At 44.7% G+C, this 22,178-nt stretch overlaps 1 pseudogene across 1 annotated transcript in view; it reads right to left on the bottom strand.

Moving 5' to 3' along the window:
- Window positions 1-9,254: 9,254 nt before the first annotated feature.
- The window catches only part of LOC309544636 (calcyphosin-like protein), a 37,168-nt pseudogene continuing 24,244 nt past the window's right edge, over window positions 9,255-22,178 (bottom strand). The window contains exons 4-5 of the transcript XR_014226141.1: window positions 18,899-19,108; window positions 9,255-9,717 (exon numbers count right to left, since the gene is read on the bottom strand). The product of XR_014226141.1 is annotated as a calcyphosin-like protein (transcript). The remainder of the gene's footprint in view (window positions 9,718-18,898; window positions 19,109-22,178) is intronic.

Here is a 22,178-nt window from a genome sequence, read left to right as displayed (position 1 = left end):
CCTTCTCAGAACTCAAGGCATGCAAGCGACATGAATTCATCTCCCTTGCAACTCTTAGCAAATGTCCAAAAGACAATTTAGCTGCTCTAGGCTTAATAATAAACTTCAACAAATCCTGCTCTCCAGCCTTCCCTGTGCCTAGAATACCTGGAACTTATAGTGGATACATCCCAAGCAAAAGTCCCTTTTTTTTTTTTTCTTCCCAGGAATCTTACTAAGAGCTCATGCTTGAAAACTGAGATCCAAGCAGGGTTCGTACGGTCATGAAATTCCTGGAAAAGTCATGGGATTTTGACATGACACTTTCCAGGCCTGGAAAAGTATTGGAAAATGACTGAATCCCACAAGGTTTTGGAAAAGTCATGGAATTGGGAAAGGCACCACTGCTGTGGAGGAGATGCTTAATTATTTTATAGACAGTGACATAGAGCTGCACGATTAAAAGTAAAAAAATCGCGATCTCGATTCTCCTCCCGACAATCTTAACATGACCTTTGCTGCATTGTTTACTTAGCTGTGAGATAGCAGAGATTGGCTTTCAAAGAAAAAAAAAAGAGCCTCCTGTCTATTAACATCAGTCTCCCAGTTCAGTACTACAATCACAATGAAATACAATGTATCTTTTCCTTCTGTCTGCCCGGAGGAGGGAAATTTAACCTCTTAAAGACTAAACCTTTTTTGACACTTGTTGCTTGCAAGTTAAAATAAGTATTTTTGCTAGAAAAGTACTTGGAACTTCCAAACATTTATATATTTTTTTTTTTTTTTAGCAGAGACCCTACAGAATAAAATGGTGATTGTTGTAATATTTTATGTCACACTGTATTTGCGCAGCAGTCTTTCAAACGCAATTAATACACTTTAATGAATAACAAAAAAAAAAATGAAACAGTAAAGTTTTTTTTTTTTTTTTTTTATAATGTAAAAGATGATGTTACGCAGAGAATCGTGATCTTAATTCCAAGCAAAAAAATTGTGATTCTCATTTCATCCAGAATCGTGCAGCTCTACAGTGACATGACATTTTACATTGTGTAAGCGTCTATCTGCATAGGAGCAGGGTCGGTGCTACCTATAGGTAGGCGTATAGCAGTCAGGGGCAGTGCTAGGGCTGCTGAACCGCCCCTTCAGTGCTGTGCTCGGTCCCTATCCGCCCAGCGGGGAGGCGGGCAGCTTTACATTGACTTGTGGAGGAGCAGCGCAGAACCACCACTACTACTAGGTTTGAGGGGCCCAGGAGGTGAAAGCCGTGAGGGCATTTTTTTCTTTAATTTCAGCGCGCAGGTGGATAAAGCGGGCGCCGCATGTCCTGATCCTGAAGTTATGATCTGGCTGGCCACGGCAGCCACCATCTTTTCCCTTGCAGAGTGATACTCTGAAGAGTCTGTGCAGGAGTAAGAGGTGGCTGCAGGAGCAGGTGGGGGATTCCAGCGGCGGGTGCACGTGCACGCATAGTCAGGCAGCAGGACATGGAAGGTACAGTGATTACACATTACAGCCTCAGTACCAACATATTAGGCCACAGTGTTCCTACTCTATATGGCTGTATATATTGATTCTGTGGCTGTACTTTATATACTAATACTGTGTCTATGTGTTATATTCTGACACTATGGCTGTACTGTATATACTGATTATATGGTTGTGTATTCTGATACTATGGCTGCACTGTATATGCTGATTCTGTGGCTGCACTTTATAATCTGATACCGTGGCTGTAGTGTATATACGGATTCAATAGCTGTACTGTATACACTGATTCTGTGGCTGTAGTGTATACACTGATTCTGTGGTTGTAGTGTATATGCTGATTCTGTAAATGTAGTGTATATACTGATTCTGTGGCTGTAGTGTATATACTGATTCTGTGGCTGTAGTGTATATGGCTGTGTATTCTGATACTGTGGCTTTTTCTGTATATGGCTGCATATGCTGATACTTATCAGCATATACAGTACAGCCACAGTATCGGTATATACACTACAGCCACAGTATCGGCATATACACTACAGACACAGTATCGGAATATAACACACAGACACAATATCGGAATATAACACACAGACACGGAATCGGCATATAAAGTACAGCCATATAGCACCTACTGTACTATGATCATCATAATGATCATACTGTAAACATAGTGAGATGCTTCTGCTTAGGCCTTGTTTACACTTGTATTTTGGAGGGCAGTAAAAATGTGCAGCTGAGCTGCTTTTTTTTTTTACCACCCCCAACAACTCTCCCCTAGGGCCCTTTCACACAACCTTTCCAACCAGGGTCGTCTTGTCTCTTTTTCAGGCAGGCCTGATCATGAGGTCCATGCAGGTCTATGGGCAGGCTGATGTAAATAGACTTGTGTCTGTTTACACCTACCCCCTTTTCATTCATTCAGGTCCAGAAACAAAGGGAAAAGGACTGCATGTAGGGTTACCACCTCATCCCTTTAAACCAGGACACATATTAATTACACAGGTTCTGTGGCTGATTAAGGTGGTAATTAAACTCACTTGGTACCTTAGGTGCATTAGCCTCAGAACCTGTGTAATTATTATGTGTCCTGGATTAAAGAGATGGGGTGGTAACCGGTTTCAGAGCATGCGTGCGTTAGTTAACATGTATACATAGACCTTTCATGAAACATTAGGTCATAAATATTTACGTGAAGTCATGGAAAAGTCATGGAGAAGTCATGGAAAAGTCATGGAATTTTATTGGTGAAAATGTGTATGAACCCTGTCCAAAAGAAATGCAGTGAGATTCGCTTTGAGAGTTCTAGGTCTAATGGTTGCTTCCTTCGAGGCAGTAAGTACCTTTCACCTAATTCTGCTCAAGAACTCTCCACAAAAATGTATTCTGTCAGTTTGGAAAAGTCAAGTGGTTTCCCTGAACTTACCCATGCTGCTATCCAGTCATATAAGAACTTTCTTGTCTTTCTGGTGTATCCCTATTCCAGCTCAAACCGTGGGAAAATCTTTCCTCTCCCACAATTGGAAATTACTTGTAACAGCCGCAAGACTTGGGAAGGAGTCTTCCAATCCTTGACCGATCAGGAAACCTGGTCAAGAGAGGAAACCAAACTTCCCGTCGTTTTGGAGCTCAGAGCGGTCAGGCTGTCCCTCTAGTACTACACCCCCCTTCTAAAGGGACACCTAATTTGGGTAAGTCACAAAATGCCACCACAGTGGTAAATATCAACTTTTAACCAGTTGCCGACCGCCCCACGCAGATTTACTGTGGCAGGGCGACTCTGCTGCACATACTCACGTAGCACTACGTGATTATGTGCACGCGGTCTCAGCCGCGGGCACGCCACCGAGACCACACTCCCGCTGTGATTAAACACAGTGGGAGTCAGGCGCCAATTGCCGCCAGCCTCCCGCAATCGTCGGGGAAACTGACAGAAGACCCACCTACTTAGTGATTATGTAAACAAAGCGGTGGGTTTTCTGTCACACAGGCAGGGAGAGATCAGGAGTTTCAGCTAAGCTAACCCCGATTCTCTGTGCCTGTCACAGAACATCCCCCCACAGTCAGTAATCTCATTTAGGCATATATTAACCCCTTTGATCACCCCCAGTATTAACTCCTCCCCTGTCAGTGTCGTTTATACAGTAACAGTGGATATTATTTAGCACTGATTACTGTAGTAATGTCACTGGTCCCCAAAAATGTCATCGGTTTCGATCTGTCCTCCACAATATCGCAGTCCCGCTAAAAATCACAGATTGCCGCCATTACTAATAAAAAGTAAAACAAATCTATCCCGTAGTTTGTAAATGCTAACCAATTAAAATATGCTTTTTGGGATTTTTTTTAACAAAAATATGTATTAGAATACAAATTGGCGTAAACTGATAAACAAAAAATTTTATTTTTTTCTTTCTATGGGAATGTTTTATAGTAATAGATTTGTGGAAAAAACACCATATCTATTTGGGTACAGCATCGCACAATTACGCAAATTTTCGTTAACGCAGTGGCGTATCGCAATAAATGGCCTGGTCATTAAGGGGGTAAAACCTTCCGGAGCTGAAGTGGTTAAGGGGACATGAGCATTGAAGGAAGGATTCTCTAAGGTGACAAACTCACTGCCCAGCGATTTTTTTTTTTTTTTTTTTTTTTTTTTTTTTTTTTTGATTTTTTTTTTATGGGCCACATCCTAAGAGTAGACAGCTTGCAGGTGGATTATCTCAGAAGCCGCTGCTTGGTCCTTAAGTGAATGATCTGTTCATCCAGATGTGTTCAGTCAAATATGCCAAAAAATGGGGTAATCCGGATGTGGTCATCCTAGCTTCCAGATACAGCAAGCTACCTTTTTCTTCAGGGAAGAAACTGTTCTACACTGCCAAGAGCTGCTCTCTCCAATTGCAGCCATCTAGTGTGGTCATCTTCAGCCTGGCTTTTGAAGTGCATAATCAGTGACCTGCTGGAGTGGGCATTGAGCACTGGGTTCTTCAAAGGGTGCTTTCCAGACTGCATTCTGGTAAAAAATTATCCACAGAGCACTTTTTCAGTTCTAGAGATGCTGGCATTGTCTCGTCTTGTGCTATCTCTGAAGATTCTTTGTGAGTGACACAGTCAGGCCGAGCATCTGGAGAATACTTCCAAGTTCATAGGTAGTTGGGTACCTTTAAAAATTCCCTGTTTCCTATCTGTTTGCCTAGCAGAAGGCAAACCTCATCTGTCGTATTTCCATCCATACCACCTTATGTAAGCATCTCCACACTGCTGCTTCTGCTTTGGAAAGTGCCACGTCGACCTTCAATCTGCTACCAGCTTTCTAGGTTTCAGTCAACCGTAAGTGAATTCAGACATGCTTGGGACAAACCGATCTATAAAAAAAAAAAAAAAACTCGCTAGACAACTGTCTTTTTTTTTTATAATTCTTTTACATTTCTGAGTACCCGACGCCTTGCTTTGTACCCTGAGCCTTGCGTTGCCTTCAGTACCAGGTGCCTCTGGCTCCTACTTTACTAATTGCTCCAGGGCTGCTTGCAGTATGCCTTCTAATTGGAGTTCTGTTGCCCTATGGGTTTCCCTTACCCCACCTATTTTGCTAAATCTATTAACAGGACTGGGAACCTCCTAAGCGCGCTTTCTTGGTTCCAAAGCATTTTCGGTAGATTACTACTTTAAAGGGGGCACTTCTAAAGAAGAAGAAAAAAAAAAAAGTGAACCTCTCCTCCTGGGTGACTTCCAACATCTCTAGGTTGAACAAAGCAACCATGATACTGAGGTAGGAGTTTCCCTCCATTTAAAGATTGCAAGCATTGTTTACCATTGCTCTTCCAGCACAGCAGCCTGTGCTGACCACAGCCCTGGTCTCTGACACTGAAATGGGTTAAGATACTAGGACAAGGTCTGAATGCGGTACTTGTGTTTCTGGGACTGGCAGACCAGTTGGTTTAGGGCCCTAAGTGAGTATGTGATGCGTTCCTAAATATAGTCCCTGCCTTCCAAGCTCTCTGCCTTGGTGGTAGTGCTTTCGCGAATACTTTTGGTTTAAGTGTTGGTGCACTGCCCAGACCTGTTCAAAGACCCTGGCAGATTTTCTCTTCCATGGTGAACACCTAGGGTTCGTACGGTTCTGGAAATCCTGGAAAAGTTTTGGAATTTCTAGATGACACTTTCCAGGCCTGGAAAGGTCATGGAAACTTAGGAAACACACCAAGTTTTGGAAATTATTTACTGTGGAGGAGCGGGGAGCGGATGCTTAATTATTTTAATGTATTATTTTATTCCCTAATGATATTGTATTGCCAGTGCCACATACTATTTACATTTACTTCGCCTTCCGGGTCCGCGGTATGCGCGTGCGCGGTCACTGGCCAGCAGCAGCCGAGGAGATGATCGTGAACCAATCAGGCAGCGGGGAGGGCCGGCCGCGGTTTGCCTGGAGACACTGTGACTGGCCAGCAGCAGCAATAACAGCCGGGAGATAACAAACCAATCACAGGCAGTGGAAGCGTCACTGGAGGGCGGGCCGGCCGCATGAATGTGATGACGCGGAAGGGGGCGGTAACCGTTTCTGATTCTTTCATATCCAATTTTTCTTTTATGAAAATCGTTCGAAAACCGTAAACATTAAACTAAAATCGTTAGTTCTTTTCACATACAAGAAAAAATTGGCCGTGTGGAAATTTTTGTTTCAATCGGATGTCAAAAGTTGTGTACACACTATAGGAAAAACGAACGATCGTGCTTCCTCCAAAATTTTTCTTCCAGTTTTCTCATAGTGTGCACCCCACTTTACACAGCCAGCTTGGAGACCTGGTTTTTCTCTGCTTCAGGTACACAGCAAGGTTGCCTTCCTGTTCCCACCATGTGATTGGTCAGTAAAGGAGTAGCAATTAGTTGATGAGCTAATACCTCTGCTTTCTCTTATTCGCATGTCCACACTTATGAATGCAGGTCACCTGCATTGTCCTAAATATTGCCCTTCCTATCCCAGTTTGAGTGCTAATGAACAGGGGATTATCAGAGACTAAAATCAAGTCAAATTTAGGTATTCATACCTGTTGCCTTTAACCAACTAAATCCCGTTGTACTTGAATATACGGCCTTGTATTGAGGAGGGTACACCAGGGTCTTGGCTGTAGCCACAGTTATGATTCTGGTACAATTCTTTTCAGCCGACGATTCTCTTTAAAGTAAAAGTGATCCGAGTGGCTGATCAGCTTTACAGGCAGATAAAGGGGGTCCCCCCACTGCCTGTTGCCTTTCCCTGGCTTTTCTGTTGCACCAGTGAGCCTGAGACAGACAAAGCACTAGATGAAGTGAGAGAAACTTCCATTGTTTCTCCTTCTCTGCAACAAGGATTTCATCACTTTCAGTTTAGATAAGTTTGCAAGCCTATATTGGCCAGTCTTGGTTTAATCAGATGCCTTGGAGGGCAGAGGAACGATATGGGGTCATGCCCATGTCGCTCAGGAAAATAGACATAAATGTAAAAAAATAAAAAAAAAAGCTTTAAATTGAATTTGCCCCCCCCCCCCCCCTTGTGCTCAGACACATGTAGGGCCCGCACGCATAATGTACATGGCTGTGATTGGCCTACAGCTATAACATAGAACCTTGGCTATTCACAACCCCCAATACTATGTGATTAGCTGCAGCCAGTCACAGATCACAGTAGTAATCACAGATATTATGAATGAAACCCATTCATCATCAAAACATTGCTGTTACAGTGATAATCACTGTAACCGCAATCAAAGTATGAAAAAAAAAAAAAACACTTAACTGCACTGGTGACCATATGTAAATAAAAAAAAAGTGAAAAAATGTTATTTAAGTTCTTCATTTTCCAAAAAATTGTTGCAAAAAATTTTAACTTAAAAAAAAACTCACCATGCCTCTTTCTAAATACCTTAAACTAAATACCTCAGACTGTCTACTTTGCAAAAAGGGGTGTATTTGTACTGTCCTGACATTTTAAGGGCCTTAAGAAATGCGATAGGCCATTAGTACATTGATCACATTATGCATTCTATCCGGGGCTGGGCTTCATCAGTAGGAATCCTACTAATAAAGCCCAGCCCTTGGGCGTAATGTGTATAGGGGCGGAGCCACATGCATGACGTTGTCCCTTGCCACGTGGTGAGACATCCATTGTTGCACTGGTATAGCCAGGGCTCCTGATAGAAATCGGGGGCCCCGTACAGACTACCTGACAGCCCCCCCAAGAAAATATTAAGGCTATATTTCGCTAAAAATACAATAAAATCATTATTAGCAGACACAAATACACCAAAACTCACAGAATTCCTGCTAAATCTAAATTACAAAACTGATTTAATAAATAAAAATATAGATGAGATGAAAAAAAATATACAGGCTGGGCAGTTGGAGCTCTGGGATCAGAGAGACAGAGGGAGAGAAACAAAGTTACAGAGATAACAAACTTAGGAGCAGAGCTAACAATAGAGCCAGTGCTGGGAGGGGGGGGGCCTGTACAGGGAGGGGGATTAGTTAGGGACAACTGTCCCTTTCTCAGCAGATAAAAGTGGGAAGAGACCAGCTTTCAGCTGCTTGAGGAAGAGTTCTGCTATTGTCGTCCATCACTAATTCCCCTGTCTGCTCGGGCCTCTTACAAGAGGATTGGTGGTCCCCCCTATCAGCGGCCCTGGGTATACCGCTCTTAGTGACGATTTTTATGTGAGTGTGTTTTTGCTGTTCTTAATAATAAAAGTTTAGGCTGATAAAGAGAGCACTATTTGTCCTCCTTTTGCTTTGCGTATGCAAAAGGAGAGTTTATTCTACAACTTCTATAAGTTCTGTGTCGTCAGGTTTAACAAAGTCCCAGTGAGTGGCATATTATAAAGCACTGTCTGACCGCAATACATTTAAGAGGTCTGTATTGGAGATGAGGTTTTTTTTTTTTTTTTTTGAACACATGGTGGCTGCATGTATAAGGATAAAGGGAAGAAAAGTGAACTTATAGTCACACTATAATGATTGGAGCACGATTTTATGGACAATTTGAGTATTTGTTGCGTTGCACCAATTATTATTTTATTTTGTGTAATAGTATTGACCACCATCTTTCTGTTCTGTAGTAGCTGTTACCAAGGCCGGCCCTACCATGGGTCCCTCTGGGTCCATTGGATCCAGGCAGCACATGGAGATGGGCCTCAAATTGACTGCCAAGATTTTTTTTCCAGCAGTTTTGTCATCAGTTTGCAGGGGGGTTACGGGCACCATTTCCCCATCTCACACTACCGCCCATAGTGCAAACTGATGAGTATGAGACTGTCTCCTCTGGGGGAACATCTCTCACATGATCGTGGTGTGTGCAATGACGTCAGACATCAGCACACTCCATCTCACGCAGAGCAGGCTGGATCTTCTAGGGTGGTGAGCGTGGCAGACACAGGAGGACTGAGGACAGACAGCGGGTGTTTGGTGGACTTGTATGGTGGTGGGTTATGGAAGAAGATAACAGTATATACTGTATATAAAATTTAATATTTATATAAAATAATGGATGTGGAAAACTTTTGGTGGGTGAGATTTTTTTTCTTGGGGGGGGGGGCAGCATTTCATTCTTGGACCCAGGCATCACAACGTCTTGGGCTAGCCCTGGCTGTTAACTAATCTTTAAGCTTATACAGTACTAACATTTGATTAAAGTTTTATGGATGTAGAGCTTTCTGATTGGTATACAGGTTCTATACAGATATACACTTAATAGTCCGTCCACTCCCAAGTACAACACTATAAAAACACTTTCTGGTAATAACTAATTTTATTATATTTTGCAGTTGCATTCTACTAAATACAATTTTATAAAGAAAATTATTTGGAAACATAAGCTGCTTAGACTAGAGTCTGATTCCTCCAAACACTAGCATCTACATTAGCAATAGTCTGCATACTTGTTCACAGAATTTTCACATAACTCAGAGAATAAGGTATAGTTCAGTGAAAATTAAATTTGGAAAAATACCCAGTCATGTGTAAGGGACATAAAACAGAATTTTTGCTTGCATGTGATTGCATGATTGAGGGCGGTATAGCTTTACCTCATTCCCTAAGGTAGGTGAATTTTACCTTTGCAAAATAAATAAACCACAATGTATCTAGAAGATAAGTGCTGTGCTTGCTGTAGTTCTAAATTTTCCAATTATTTTTCATCATTACAACAAAATAGGCATCACTGTCTATGGAAGCGCTGACACCACTGTAGTAATTCAGGAATTCCTCCACTGTCACCTAGAAAAAGAAGTAACACTTGTAAAAAAGTTTGTAGAGACCTCAAGAACTGTATTGCTTTACTTTTATGTTGTTTTACCCAGTGAAAAACAGGAAGACAAAAGTTGATAATTTAAAACCATTTTTAGAATAAAAAAAATGCATTAAAAGACTTTCATGAATATCTCATGCAACATACACATAGGTAAGGTCATACTTCCCAACAGTCCTTGATTTTGCCTTGTAATGCAAGTCTTGTCAGGGCAGTGACAGAATCATTATTGCCCAGCCTCACTACTAAAGGAATTACAGCATGCAAGCTCAAGGTGATGGGCTTGGGAATTATAAAAGTACTGCATGGCTTAAACCAAGGCATCAAGCCACTACAGCACAGAGGGGCAAATAATTTGGGGGAAGGAAGGGACTCACAGAGAGACAAGAGAGACTTGTGCATTGTGAATTCTATTTCGAAGGCCCCTTAGAAGTCCTCCTGTGGATGCTGTGAGGATCCCTATGTACACTGAGAAGCAGTATTCAATCAAGATGTACTAAATGATAGTTTCAAAAAACTATTAGATGGGCACCTTAAAGACCACAACATACAGGGGTATACAATGTACGGTTAACGGCAAACACACACACATCATAGGTTGAACTGGATGGACTGATGTCTTTTTTCAACCTCACAAACTATGTAACTATGTAAATGTTATGTTTGGCTCCATGGACACTTTGCACTAAGGGTTTTCTGCAGAGGTGTAAACGCAGAACATCTATACCATTCTTGGTTATATGGTTTGTCAAGGAGCATCCCTGCCAGCCCTGGTTCAGTTTGGACAGTGCATGCAGGCAAGTTATTGCTCACAGGAGAAGGTTTTTTTTGTCAGGTAAACACAAAGTTTCACATGTGAATTTGTCTGCCAAGTCCTGTCAGGTCACCATCTCATTCAAGATGAAGATTAAGGGAGAGAAGTTTTAGGTTACTAAACCCATAACAGTAAAATCAGACTGTATATGCAGTGAAGCATGCTTGTTATAATAATGTGACACAGGCAGTGCGCTATTCTGTACCAAATGAGGAATAAATAGGGAAAGTGAGAAAAAAAAGTTAACAAAAAAATTGTAAGAAGTGGTTCAGAGAAAGTGACTAAATTGTCAAAAACAGTGACATAATCAGTGAAACAACATGCAAATGCTCCACAAATGAACTGTGACACAAATAGTCCATATGAATCAAAACGCTTAAGCCCCGTACACACGTACCGATCGTCGTCATACAAACGTCGGCGGACGAAAGATCTGCCGATTGTACGCTTGTTAGTATGGTGCCTCCGACAGCTGTCTGCGCACATTCTGCGGATAAGAGTCTTTCTTGCAAACATGAAAATTTTTGTATGCCGACACCAGAACGGACGATTGTTCGCCAGTCAGTACAGAATTCTGCCGACAGACCGCAGATTTGCAAGACTGGGCATGCTCAGAAAAGAAAAAACACAGGGAAAGTTAACCATTACATGACATCACTTCTGCAGTCGGCTGTAGTCGGCGGACAAAATTCTTGGGCAGTCTTTGCACTTTTCAACAGACACCGACATCCCGGGGAGAAAAGACGAACGTTTGTATGCTGACGATCGGTACGTGTGTACGGGGCTTTAGTGAAAAAACAGTCTGTGGGTATTTTGTGACATGTAGTGCTTCTATTTTAAAATCAATCAAAACCTTCTGTGCTGCAATGTGCTAAGAAAAACCTTCACCATGTATCCACCTGTGATTCCAATGTGCGTTCACCTGTAGCACATTGATAATGTGCAAGATAGAGTCCATATGAGGGGGGAGGGGGGAGTCCTGGGATCTCCCCGAAATCCTCCTTTCAATCCTCCAATAATGCTGTAAATCCAAAGCTATAATGCTACATAGTAAGCCAGTCCACCTATGTAGATCTTTAGGATTTCCCCTGGAGTCCTCTCAATTAGATTGGGATTGTTCTTCGGTTATGTATGGGCAGACAAAAATTATCTCATAGTGTAATTTGTTTAAAACATTTATTGAAAAAAAAACTATTAGGACCACTCACATTTCAGTAGATATTAAAAACATATATAAGCAAAATCCTGTGCTTCATTAGCAGCTGACAGGTCCACAGCCTCCCAGCACGGATCGCGATGTAACAAGCAAGGCTGATGTCACTTGGCTCCTCCTCCTACGCATTACGTCACTGATCATGTGACTTTTTCAGGGACTTGTTATAGTCACTGTGGAACTTAAGTGGTTAATCCTCTGCATTGTGTCAAAAGACTGTTTAATTCTGTTTTCTCCGATCCTCCCCATCTTCCACGGTCCCCAACCCATCTCCTTATAGAACAGAACCTTGGGGGAAAGCTACACATGCTCAGTTTAGTGAGTACTGCTAGAGTTTTTTTTTTTCTTGGGAGAGTGCATGTAATCAGCACAGGGCCAATTAGCACTGTCCAGACAAAGGGTCAGGGGTCCTGCAGCCTCTTGGACCATCAGGGGAGAATGAAAACCCCTTCTACAAGCTTTACCCAGACACTGACAGAAGTCACAACACTGCTCTAACTGCTGATGACAAAAGTTATTTAGCAGTTTATATTTACTATATGACTGGAGGTCAGATATAGTAATTGCAGGGTCCTGGGTTTAGTAACACTTTAACATCCAGAACTCCTGAGAAAAGGGAGCATCACAGTTGGCGGAGACCTTCAAAACCAGCATTCATCCATACAGGGATAGTGTAGCATTCCCTAGGAGGGTTGATCGATCACTAATTGGGAATAAGCTGGATACAGCTATAAGTAAGGTGCCAGGAGGCAAATCAACAATGCTGCAACAAGATACACATCTTCAGAGACAGAATATTTGAATTTCAGGCAGTGAAGCTTAAACATACAGACCTGGAAGGGAATTTCTTAAGAATTGGAAGATTGCACAGTTCACTCTCAGTCTACTAAACGGGGCTCTTTTACTTGGCCGGGGGGGGGGCTAGAAATCATTTTGAAGGTGCACAGCCTAAGCAGGGTGAGTTGGGGTCTGGTTTAGACTTTTTTGTCACATATGGGCAGAGTCAATTACAGATACCTGTGTCATATAGTTCCTCAGACAAAAAAGGAGACATTTGGATAGATTGTGAACTATAACAAAAGTCACCTGATCTTGAGGAGGGTCTTGATATATTTAGGGGCTCATTTGAATGCCATCCAGAACATAATAGGGGAGAATTCTATAAGGCAATAAGGACACTTTTTTGGCAGTAAGGCCCCTTAACTTGGCCATGTGTGCTCAGAGTTAGGCATACAGTATGTGCTGGGAAGCTATCATTACTTTGACACCCTCCTGCACAGGGCTCCTTGATTGCTATGAGACAAAGTTTCTCATGTGGGTTTGTCTGCTGAGTTCTGCCAGGTCAACATCTCATTCAAGAATCACAGCTCCTAAGAGAAGGGACCATAACAGTTGGCGGAGACCTTCAAGGCCAGCATTCATTCAGACAGGGATAGTGTAGAATTCCCTAGGAGGGTAGATCACTAAATGGAGAAAGGCTGGATACAGCTTTAAGTAAGGTGACAGGATGCAAATCTATGATGCTGCAACAAAATACACCACGTCAGAGACAGAATATTAGAATTTCTGACAGTGAAGCAGAGCAGTGAAGCTTAAACAAACAGAGAGTGTGCTCAGAGTTAGGCATACAGTATGTGCCAGGAAGCTGTCATTAATATGACCTTTTCTGTACAGGGCTTCCTGGTTACCATGAAGCTTGTCCCAACTGTCGTCCTTGCAACCAATGATCCATCCCTGGCCCCATTCAGTTGGCAGCTGGAAGATTCCCTGGCCAACAACTGGAAGTAAACAAAGGGGCAAAGATGCTGGCTGGCATTCTACAAATATGGCCGTGGATAATGAAATTAGCCAGCATCCCTGTTCCTTTGTTTATTTTCAGCTGTCAGTCAGTGAATCTCCCAACAACCAACATTGTCCTAGCTAGCAAAGGATTAAACATGCACTGAGGACAGAGTGTGTAGGATATGGACACTCCAAGGTCAGGGCAGACCACCTTTAACTCGCAAAAACATTTGTTGTGCGGAGGAGTAAGGATGTTGTAAGAGTGTCTACGTCACTTTTCATGAATTCCCCAGAGTCTCTTTACTGGACGACAAAGTCCTGGTTATCAAGTAGAGTGGCAATGACTCTATGTATTATTCCTGCAAGCGAGACAGTAGGGGTTGATTTACTAAAACTGAAGAGTGAAAGATCTGCTGCAGCTGAGCATGGTAGCTAAACAGCTTCTAACTTCAGCTTGTACAAATACATTTTGACAAATAAACCTGGAAGCTGATTGGTTTCTATGTAGAGCTGCACCAGATTTTGCACTCTCCAGTTTTAGTAAATTAACCCCACCGAATCAAGATATTAGGTGCATTAACAGCAATTAACCTTCTGAGAAAGGCGGCACAGTGGCATATGTTCACATTCAGGATCAGTTCCTGTCAGGGCCGGACTGGCCTACCGGGATACTGGGAAATTTCCTGGTAGGCCGGAAAGTCCCCCTGCCCTGGGGCTGCTTGAATGGCAGTAGCACCCGAAAAAAATGACTGCGGCCGGCCCGACATGTCAACTGCACATGTGCTGCTGCTGCCGCTCGGGTAAGCCCATACACGCTTGGCCATTCTCGGGCAGACGGCGCATGCACAGTGACGTGATGGCATCGGCGCTATTTTTAAATGTAAGGCGCCTCGTAAATCAGTAAGTAAAACCCCTCCATCAGCCGCTGCATCTCCTGTACCATGCCCGAAGCCTCTGCATCTCCTGTACCATGCCTGCAGCCCCTGTATCTCCTGTACCATTCCAGCAGCCTCTGACATCTCCTGTTCCATGTCCGCAGCCCCTGCATCTCTTGTACCATGCCAGCAGCCTCTGCATCTCCTGTACCATGTCCGCTGCCTTTGACATCCCCTGTACCATGCCCGCAGCCTCTGCATCTCCTGTACCATGCCTGCAGCCTCTGACATTTGTACCATGTCCGCCGCCCCTTGCATCTCCTGTACCATGTCTACAGCCCCTGCATCTCCTGTACCATGTTTGCAGCCTTTGCATCTCCTTTACCATGTCCGCAGCCTTTGCATCTCTACCATGTCCGCAGCCTTTGCATCTTCTGAACAATGCCCACAGCCTCTGCATCTCCTGTACCATGTCCGCACAGCCTATGACATCTCCTGTACCATGCTCGCAGCCTCTGCATCTCCTGTACCATGCTCGCAGCCTCTGCATTTCCTGTACCATGCCCGCAGCCTCTGCATCTCCTGTACCATGCCAGCAGCCTCTGCATCTCCTGTACCATGCCAGCAGCCTCTGATATCACCTGTACCATGCCCGCAGCCACTGCATCTCCTGCACCATGCCTGCAGCCCCTGCATCTCCTGTACCATGCCTGCAGCCCTTGCATCTCCTGTACAATGCCCGCACAGCCTCTGACATCTCCTGTACTATGCCCGCAGCCCCTGCATCTCCTGTACCATGCTCGCAGCCTCTGCATCTCCTGTACCATGCCCACAGCCCCTGCATCTCGTGTACCATGTCTGCAGAACCTGCATCTAATGTACCATGCCCACAGCCCCTGCATTTCCTGTACCATGTCTGCAGCCTCTGACATGTCCACACAGCCTATGACCACCTCTTGTACCATGTCCGCACTTTTACCACTTTTAACCAAAATTTGCTCTTATATATATATAAGCCGGCTAGTAGATCTAGGACCTTATTGCTGATGTTTCTGTAAAATATAGGTATCCACCCAAAAGAGAAAAATGCTTTTTTGACAAACTACTATTCTGAAATCTCAAACAAATGTAAAACCAGATACTAGGGATCCCAGAACAAAGGCACACCAATACTTGTGTAGCACCCTCCTAGAGTGGGATGCTAGATACATTTTGTTTTTGGCTCCTTCCGTATTCAAGGGAGCAGTGATTGCTTGGTCTGGTCTGTTCAGGGTTTGACAGGCTGGGAGTTTGATTGCTTCCCCCGTCTCTAGAGGATGTTTTTAGAGCTCAGGAAGGAAGATTTCAAATTGCCAGCCCAAATATTGATCAGGGCCTAACCAATCCCGGGAAGGTGTGCCCAGATGGGGGTTGGGGAAGCTGATATATATACAGGGCCGGTGCTAGACTATTTTACGCCCTAGACAAGACCAGCTACTTGCGCCCCCCAAAAAAAATAAAATAAAAAGCGAAGAGGTTAAAAACTCCTCTATGTCATACCCAGTGACCCTGATCTGATGGCTCCTCTATGTTATGCTGTCATACACAGTGACCCCCATATTCCTCCATGTCACACCTGGGGACCCTAATGTCCCTCTATGCCACACCAAGGGACCCCGATGATCCTCCATGTCACACCAGGGGCACCTGATGTTTCTCCATGTCATACCCAGAGACCCTGATGTTTTTCCATGTCACACCTGGGGACCCTGATGTTCCTCCATGGCACACCCAGGGACACCAATTCCTCATGGCACACCTGGTGACCCCGAAACCCTGTTACACCCGGTGACCCCTATCCCCCATGGCACACCTGGTGACCCTGATTCCCTTTCACACCAGGGAACCTCCATGTCACACCCAGGGACCCTGATCCCCTGTTCTGGGGACACTCACTGAGCGGTATGAAGAGAGTGGCCCGCACTCTGCCCTCCTTCACCGTGATCCTGCGGATTCCTTCTCCTAGGATGCTCCTCTTCTGGACCACAATGCTCACCACAGCTCCAACCGGCTCCAGGTGAAGGGAGAAGCAGCAGTCAGAGAACTATGCACATCCCTAATCCCCAACCTCCTCAAAACATTCCGGTGCCTCGTCGTTTCTGCTCCAGTAAAGGTGCCGCCCTCCAGTGCCAAGCTTGGGGCCAGGTTCAGTTCTCCTCCGCTCCCTGCTTAATACCGACCCAGGGAAATGAACGGCTGCCCACCAGCTCAGTACAGAGTGTCACTTCCTGCCCAGGGTTTACACCACTCAGCTCCAGCCAAAGAGGATAATCATGCAGGCAGCACTCCTGTGGGCTCCCTTCCTGCCTCTTGGCCCCCCCCCCCCAACAGTGGTGGAAAGCCAGGGCCTGGTAGTTCAGCCACTGCCCCAGACACCTGGCATCTTCCTCTGTCCATTCTTCCTCCCCCACTGCCGCCCCCTCCCCTCAGCTCACAAGGATCATTCATGATGGACAGAGAGTGCCGACTAATGGCTGCGCCCCTAGGTTGCAATGCGCCCTAGGCGGCTACCTAGTTTGCCTAGTGGAAGCACCGGCCCTGTATATATATATATGATAGTCTATAGCCCTGGAGAAGAGAGAGTCTTCCCAAGGAAGGAGAGTTTCAAGCTTCAGAGGGCTATTGCCCTTAGATAACTTATGGACTGTGAGGTCTCAGTAGTGGTAGAGCTGGAAGTGATCTGGAACTGACTGCAGGACAACTTCAAAAGGATCTGGTCAAGCAGTGGCAGCCGCCCCCCCAAAACGACGCAGAAAAAAAAAATCAAGTTTTCGCCCACTAGGGGCGCCGGACTGTATGCTGGGTATGGGGAGGTGGGGTTTTTGACCCCACCCTCACCCGGCAGAGGCGCCGATTGGCTCTCTTCTGGGGGTGTGTCGAGGCGCAGAGCAATGCGCCCCGACACACCCCACTTTAACGATGTCCGGGCTGTGATTGGCCCAGAGTCCAGCCTGGACCAATCACAGGAGGACATCGGACCTGGTGACGTGACGCCTGGGGGCGGTGCACTGCCCCGGCGTCACGATCGCCTTCTGTTCCCGCCCGCAGCCAGACGTTGAGAGAGAGAGGAATCGGAGCGGCGATCGGCTCGCAAGCCAGAGCGGCGTGGAGGAGCTGACAGTCGGACGGATCGGAAGAGCAGCGTGACCGGCGTGGAGGAGCTGACAGTCGGACCGGATCGGAAGAGCAGCGTGACCGGCGAGGAGGAGTGAGTGAGCCGTAGCCGCCCGCGGCCAGGACGGTAGAAGACGTCGCAGCCGCGCAGCCAGGGAGGGTGAGTAGACACAGTCCCAGGCTCCCAGCAGTGTGTGACAGACCATCAGGGACCAGCAGCAGCAGCTAACGGTAAGTGGCGATATTAGACAATATGGCGGCGGTGCACTGTGTGTTTTTTGTGAAGCTGCGTGCCTGTACATTGAGCTGTGCCATCATGCCTGCTGTACATTGACCTGTGCCATCATGCATGCTGTACATTGACCTGTGCCATCATGCCTGCTGTACATTGAGCTGTGCCATCATGCCTGCTGTACATTGACCTGTGCCATCATACCTGCTGTACATTGACCTGTGCCATCATGCCTGCTGTACATTGAGCTGTGCCATCATGCCTGTACATTGACCTGTGCCATGCCTGTACCATGACCTCAAAGTCACGCAATTTTTTTACCGCGTTTTTTGCCGCGAAGCAATACCTATTACATTTTTCTTTTTGCGCCCCCCCCCCCCCAAATTTTTGAGCACCAGCTGCCACTGTGGTCAAGAGAAGGACTGTCTCACTCACTGGACTGTGTCCACAGGGAGTGAGAAGGTGGCAGCTATCCTGGGGATTTGTGAATAGTGACTCAAAATTGATTCCTGTTGACTGTGTGCTTTTGGAATATAAGTGCCAGAGGTTGCTTGGACTAAGACTGCTCTCAAAGGGTCTCAGAAACTGACCATTCCCCATCATCAGCAGTGTCCTGGACTCTGAGCTTAGAGAAGAGTGCCCTCCTGTACTGTGTAGTGTACCTGAGATTGCTCTGGGTACCAGTAGCTGTACAGTGGTGCAGGGTAACCAGATGCCAAAGAGACTTGCCTCATGGTCCCTAGCTGTTCGGCCCTATATTGTCCAATATTACCCAGTTGCTTAAGAAGAAGATTGTTCTCTCACTGGCAATAGCTAGATGTTTTTGGAGTATACAATGCCCCCAACCCCTATTAAAAGTTTTATCAGCAATAAATAACCAAAAGACACCCCCTAGACTGTTTATTGGAACCAGAGTAAATGGACTGTTGCGTGGGTGGCTGGTAGACTCTGTGCTGTCTGTGGGAGAACCAGTTACAATCACCGGCCCCTACGGGGGTAGAGTTGCATATGGTATACCAACTGTTACAAAACAAGCAGTTTAAACTTTGGTGGAATATTTGTATATTAATATGAAACTTACTTGGCCGTCCTTGTTGTTGGGTGAATCAAAGTTTTCCAGGAAATTTTGGAACACTTGCCTTTCATTCCATTCCCCATTCTGATATTTCTGATGACATTTAGGATTGTAAACCCCTTTAAGGTCTTCAACAGTTATAACACCATCACCAGTTTTGTCCATTTTATGAAAAGCTTCTAATATAACTTGTTTACGAGCATTAGACATTGGAGGCTGTGGAAATGAACATAGACACTGATTTACTAGAGAAACTGGGAATCTTCACACAATAATAATTTTACTTTTCCTTCTGTTAAACGGATATTCTATGGCTCTTGCAAATAAGTGCATATTAGGACATATGGGCAATACACCTATTTGCAGCACCTGGAATCCACAACTGCTGCTTAATTTTGCATTGCAAAATACGCTGTACATGGCTATTAAAGTGGTTGTAAACCACTGCACTTTTTTTTACATTTTTACTTACCTGCAAGACAAAGGCATAATGTGCTAAGATGCATCGCATACTAGCACAATATGTTAAACTCACCTGAAAACAAAGCGTTCCAGTTAGAGGCATAACTAGAACCTTCAGGGCCCCGGTGCAAGAAACCATGAAGGGCCCCCCAGACCCCTGGCCAGGGCCCTTCCCTTCAAGACTGGGGCTCTTCCCACTGATCCTGGGGCTCTTTACTCTCGTTGCGGGGCCCTTTATTACGGTCCCGCAGCGGGACCCTTTCACAAGTTCTGCAGTGGGCCCCCTTCCTGCCATCTTGGTTGCCTCCCCAGGGTGGTGGAATGCCAGGGCCCGGTTGCAAGTGTGACCTTTGCAATTCTAGAAGTTCACCCACTGGTGTCAGTAGTTTTTATTTTTTCGTATTTTAATTGTATTATTTTTTATCATTTTTTTCAATTTTTTTTACAATGTCACTGACTATGACTCATTCAGAAAAGGAAGGAGCTGGTAAATTACATATTTACTGACCCCTTCCTGGTTCTCTATTGTGACACATACCCTGCAGCAGTCGGCAGGAGAGGGAGCACAGTGAGGGGGGGTGGGGGTGCACCAGGGGAGCACACAGGGGCCCAGAGCCAGCAGAACACAAGTGAACTGGATAGGAGAAGTGGCGGGGGCAGCATACAGAGGAACCAATCTCCTCCATTTTCCTCCTGCAGCTGCAGGAGGAAAAAGGCAGACAGTGATTTCTCTACATGCTGCCCCCACCGGCCCTCCTATCTAGGTGTACAGGGGAGCCTCACAGGCCCCCTGGAGCATGGGGCCCGGTTGCAATTGCAACCCCTGTTGTTACGCCCCTAGTTCCAGTGATGCGATGCCATCACTGGAGGCAGAGACCATCTATACCCCAGTCACGGCACACTGCCCTGAAGAAACGGCACGGGCAGCCGTTCCTTCAGAGAGCATGGGCCAGTGACCTAACTGGCTGCTAAATCAGTAAATATCTCCTAAACGCTGCATGTTTAGGAGATCTTTACACTACCTATAGGTAAGCCTTAATATAGGCTTACCTATAGGTAAAATTTAGGTACGCTAGTACTTGGGTTTACACACCCATGCGTATGGGCATATTTTTCCACATGCAAATTTTTGGGTTCAGGAAAACACATCTATACCTAAGGACTCTTAAACAGAATAGTCTTGTGTGTATCATTCCTATTAAAATGCCGAAAAGACTTAAGTAAGTCATGATGAATTTATTCAGAACGGTAGACAGGAGTTTGCTACTTTTGTTCAAACCGCCAAAGCATTATTAAACTTTGAAAATCTTAATTTCATACTTTTAAAAAGAAAAAAAAAAAACTTAGGCATCATGCACATTATGCTCTTCTGAATGCCCGTCTCCTGACAGAAAAAAGCAGCCTTAAAAATACACCTAAAGCCACATTTTTCAAATGTGTTTAGGTTTATTTAGGCGCATCAAATGTTTGGGCATTTTATTAATTTAATTGGCCAGAATATATTAATCACTGAAGAGATCAGCCATAACCCTGGTATCATTTTTCCCATGAAACCTTTCCAAATGGCTCATAAGGTTTTTAAGGTAAAACGATACAACGGTGCAGCTGGTTGCTCCCCTTCAAAGAATAGATACTCCTTTTTTTTTTATTTTAAAGCAAAGATCAAAAAACTTATATTTTTTTGCTTTTAAAGTTAAAGAAGAGATTTGGTGTCTTTTTGACCCCAGATTTCTCCATAAAGAGGACCTGTCATCCTTATTTCAATTACAAGGGATGTTTACATTCCTTGTAAAAAGAATAAAAGTGAAAAAAAAATTAAAGGAACGATGTAAAAATAAAAAGTAAAATAAGAAAAAAAAAATTTAAAGCACCCCTATCCCTCCGTCCTTACACGCAGAAGCGAACGCATACGTAAGTCGTATATTCATCTTTAAACGGTATTCGCACAACACATGTGAGGTATCGCCGCAAATGTTAGAGCAAGAGCAATAATTCTAGCACTAGACCTTCTCTGTAACTCTAAATAGGTAAAGGCGTTTAAATGCCACCTATAAAGTACCGTAGTTTGTCACTATTCCATTAAACTGCACTGTTTATGTATTCATAAGCTGGCCACATGTGGGAGCTCTCCTCAGGCTATACAGGGAAGAGTTACCATACCCCCCCCCCCCCCCCCCCGCCACCGATCCCACTAAAATTATATAAATACAACATGGGCTCAGGATCACCATAAGTGTTTGAGGTAGTGAAGATAGCAGTCCACAAGATGCATTAAAGGTTAAAAAATTCTAATCAGTCCAATAAAATTTCCATATAAAATCCCCTTGAGAGGGAAATGGGAGGGGAGGGGCAAGGGGAGGGTTAATGGAGCGTGCTGGACACTCAGGGCTATAACTCTTGTCAGAGGTTGGAGCCAACTCTGTATGCTGTAAGTAAAAGGAGAAAACAAAAAGAGCGCCTCTAAGTGTAGTATTTATTAGCACTTTGGACAGATAAAATTGTAGAAAACTCAAAAGTGTGATGATAAAAAAAGCTCTAATATGGTATCTCTGATGGAGAGGATGAATGCTGATATCATCTGCTGGCTCCAGCGATGTCCATGAAGATGTGGGCTGGCTGCTTGATGGTGCTTCCGGTGTAAGTTGAGAGCAGCGTGAAGCACATCGGCAGTGAGTGGCGTTCCTCTTCTCTGAGATGCTGTACGACACAACCTGTTTTTGAGCATGTGCCAAGCTCATACGGAGCATGCGCGATGCGCACTACTTTTTCAAGTGTAATAGTACAGGGTGAAGAGCCCAATATATATAGAGGGGACTAAAGGAAG

Source organism: Pelophylax lessonae (genome assembly GCF_965119305.1).
Source record: "Pelophylax lessonae genome assembly, chromosome: 1".
Taxonomy (NCBI): domain Eukaryota; kingdom Metazoa; phylum Chordata; class Amphibia; order Anura; family Ranidae; genus Pelophylax; species Pelophylax lessonae.
This window is presented reverse-complemented; position numbering and strand designations above follow the sequence as displayed.